We start from the raw sequence: 4,400 nt of genomic DNA on the forward strand, positions 1-4,400 counted from the left end.
TGCTTATAAACAAGAGCAATTTGCCCTGACCGGTTTGGCTCAGTGGATAGAGCGTCGGCTTGCGGACTGAAGGGTCCCAGGTTCGATTCCGGTCAAGGGCATATACCTTGGTTGCGGGCACATCCCCAGTGGGGGCTGTGCAGGAGGCAGCTGATCGATGTTTCTCTCTCATCGATGTTTATAGCTCTCTATCCCTCTCCCTTCCTCTCTGTAAAAAATAAATAAAATATATTAAAAAAAAAAAAAAAAAAAAACAAGAGCAATTTGTTTATCACCATTCCAGAGGCTGGAAGTCCATGATAAGGGTGCCTGCATGGTCAGGTTCTGGTGTCTGGTAAAGGCCTCCTTCCTGGCTCATGGACAACCTTCTCCTTTGCATGTGTGCTCACATGGTGGAAGGGGTAAGAGAGGTCTTGTTTATAAGGGCATTAATCCCATTGGTAAGATAGTGAATGATCCACATGACTGAATGACTCTGATGTCCTAACTAGAGGCCTGATGCATGAAATTCGTGCAAGGGGCTCGGCCCTCGTAGCCGTGGCAGCTGCTTCAGCCCTCGCAGCCCCGGCTTCATCTGGAAGGTCATCCAGAAGGGCATCCAGAAGGTCGTTCGGCTGTCCAGTCTAATTAGCATATTATGCTTTTATTATTATAGATCATCCCAAAGGCCCCACCTCCAAATACCATAACATTGGAGATTAGAATCAACATATGAATTTTGCAAGGGATAGTCAGTCTATGACAGGGACCATGCTCACCGACTCAGCACTTTTACCTCCAGCCACCTGTCCTACAAAAATAACTGACACAGAAAACATTTATTGTGAAGCTACTGAAGCTTCAGGCTACTCACTTGTTTGGACCCCTGAAGCTTTATACTTTTTATTTCATAATCATATTTCTAAAGAGGTCTCCAATATTACATAAGCTGAAGCAACCACAGACTTGCACAGTGTACACAAAGATGTCAAGTACAGGTATGATAACTATTTAACAAAGTCTAAATACGTAGAAATAGTAGGAATTTTAAGTATCAGCCAAGGTTTTCTGGCCTCAGCACTATTAACTTTTGAGCTCAATAATGAGGTTCAAAGTTTTTGGAAGCAGGATCTGTGTTTTGCATTATAAGATGTTCAGTGGCATCCCTGGCCTCTACCAATTAAATGTCAGTAGCACACACACCCCTCCAGCTGTGACATTTATATATGTTTCTAGACATTCCTAGATACACCCCAGGGGGCAAAATGTCCCCTTTCCCTAGACTATAGCCATACTAAGACAGACTATGCAGCCATTTAAAAGGAATGCCATCATCATTTAAGTCTTGATGTGGAAAGAAAAACATAAACATACATATTAAGTGGAAAAGCAAGTTAAAGATTTATATAATGGTATGAGTCCACTCAATAAGAAGAATACATCCGTGTGTGAGCACACACATTTGCATGCATATGATTGACAAGCACTGGAAAGATGCACAACAAAAGGTTAACAGTGGGCACTTAGGAGAAGAGTGAGATGGGGCAGGGTGTGAGGACATGGTGGTGGAGAGAAAACTTTCATGTCTAAACACATCTCTAATGACATGGGTGCTCTTTCAGTCTTTTAAGCCAGTAAAGTCTTTAAGTCAATCCTTTACTCCTTATAAAATTAAAGCAACTTATTTCCAAAAATGAATAAAATTATGGTACATACTTTTTAATTTATGCTCCCACCAACAGAGTATAAGGGTTCCGGTTTCCACAATACTCACAAACATTGGCTGTCATCACTCTCCATCATCAAATACCTGAAAACAATTTTATTATTATTTGCTTTGTATTTCTTTAATAATCAGGTTGGTTAGAATTTCAAATAGCTATTCACTATCTGAATTTCTTCTAAAAGCTGCCTATTCAGTCCTTTGCCCATTTATATTGCCCATTGTTCTTTGTTTACTTATATTTTGCTGATTGACATTAACCTTTCATTGGTCACATATGTGACATACATATTGTCAACCAAAGGTCACAGTCACCAATTCAATGCCAACAGGAATCCCCAATTTGGAATGCAGTTGAACAAGTCTTGTAAACAAATGACATTTATATCAGAAAAATAATTTCAAGAAAGGCAATGAGCAATGGATCTTGTAATGAAAAATGATATATGCTCTAAGGGGAAAATCTAATAGAAGCAAAGAAATGAAAATAATAAGTTATCTGGATTTGAAAGAAGGATGTTTGTGGCTAGGGAGGAGAAAGCATTCGCAGTTCTTGTCTTGGTGGAGGAAGGGAGGGAATTGGCAAGGAAAAGGGCAGTGAGGGCTCCAAGTCAGTGGAGAAGGAGTGGGAGGAGGCAGTGATGCTTGAAAATGGCTGAGGAGAGCAAGCTGTGTATCTGATGCAGGGCCATATGTGGGCCCTGCCTCTACTACACACAGCTCTTCCTGTCGCTGTCCCACCTTCCAGCAGGAGGAGTCTTGCAGGGTCTCTGACCTGAGCACATAGTCTATGTATTTATTTATTTACTTACTTACTTACTTACTTACTTATTTGTTTTCCTTTCCCCCCTTCTTTATCAGTAGGGGAATGAATGGTGGGAGCACGTTGGGCTTAGGGCAGAGTCACACACTTCCTTGAAACTGAACATCTCTTTTGAGTAAGAGGTGAAGAGTTGAACAGTTTAGGTTCAAACCCAAATCTTCCACTTCCTAGCCATGTGACTTTACCTCTTCATGCCCCTATTCTCCCAATCCGGTTAAATAGAAAAGAAACACCAAAATTTAAACATCCAAATACTTTGAGATTAAAACTTCAGTAGAATTAAATTTGCACAATTAATGATTTGGGACACTTCAGCAAGTTATTAATTATGCAAAATTCCATGTTAGTAGCTTAAGTATTTATAGAATTGCTATACCAAGTAGCATAACACCATGTAAGAAGTATTTGGATAACCTTTCTCTTGTAATCTTGCTAATGGTTTAAACTAAGACTGAAGAATCCCATGTAACAGAAATAACCTTCAAGGCTTTGGGAATATCAGTGATAAACAGAGAGGGGAGGGAGGGAGAGGGGGAGAGAGAGGGATGGATCAGTGGGGGAAGGGGAGCTAAAAACAGAGGGGAGGGGTGAGGAGAGAGAAGAGGAGAAGGATAGGGAGGGGAGGGGAAAGAAAAGGAACTCTCATGTAGTAATCTGTCATCTGCTAGTTATTCAGTTTCACTCTATTTTCTTAGCAGGATACATGTGTATACTGTATATGAAATTTCACTTCTATTGCTTTTGTTGTAGGACATACCCTGCAATATGGTTTCAGAATTAATTCCTCCCTTTTGCTATAAAAAAGAAAAATTGTCGCCCTGGCCAGTGTGGCTCAGTCGGTCGGAGCATCATCCCATGCACCAAAAGGTGGCAGGTTCCATTCCTGGTCAGGGCACCTACCCAGGTGGCGTGTTCGGGTTCCATCCCTCATTGAGGCGCTTGTGGGAAGCAAGCAATTGATGTTTCTCTCTCATAACACACACGCACACTCTCTCACTCGCTCTTGCTCTCGCTCTTACTCTCGCTCTTACTCTCCCTCTCAAATCAAAGAAACATATATCCTATGATGAGGATAAAAGAAAATCTCATCTGTAGAATTTGGTTCTATTATTAAAGTAGGAATACAGTTTAAAGTGAACACGCTTATTAAACTACTTTTATACATTCAATATTAAATATTAACACTTCAACAAGATAAACTCTGAGCATTAATATTAGATGAGCTGTCATGTGTACCATAAGTTATAAACTTACAACCCACTAAACCAAGTGATGGGTATGCAACTAGCAGAATAGGAGAAGTATTTGATGAAAAGCAGAGCTATTGTTGTTATCAGAGGAGTGAGTATTCTAAGTGTTTTTCCTAAGAAGGAAATGTCCTCCTCTGCAATAGGGTAAGGGCCACTCTAAAATGAGAAGTTGATCTCACTTGGATGCATTTTATTGAAAACCACTCATTAAAGGCCAACGCCTGCTCCAGCTGGGAGAGGACTAAGCAGACCGTGATATGTCATCACCAGATCCCTTCAAGGATTAATGGCTCCAAAGAACAAGATGCCTTTCTAAGTCTCCCTGTAATGTTACACCCAAGAGTGACTTGTCCCACCATTCCAGTCCCACCAAGGGGCAGACAGTGGCTTTTCACAAGTGTCAGATGAGCAGGGCGCATGTATAATCCCGGCATGTTCTAAATCATCTCTCTTGTGTCAGGCCAAGTCATAGCACTCATGGGACCTGCCAAACAGAAGCTGGCCTGCCCTGGGGCAGGCGGGGCAGCAAAAGATGCTTAGAGCATCTCTCACCACCAGGGAAGGCTGCAATGTCCCTGGAAAGGTATTGTCTGATTCTGCTACTAATTTGGTTCAAATCACCTTG

This window comes from Plecotus auritus (genome assembly GCF_963455305.1).
Source record: "Plecotus auritus genome assembly, chromosome: 5".
In the NCBI taxonomy this organism is placed as follows: Eukaryota; Metazoa; Chordata; class Mammalia; order Chiroptera; family Vespertilionidae; genus Plecotus; species Plecotus auritus.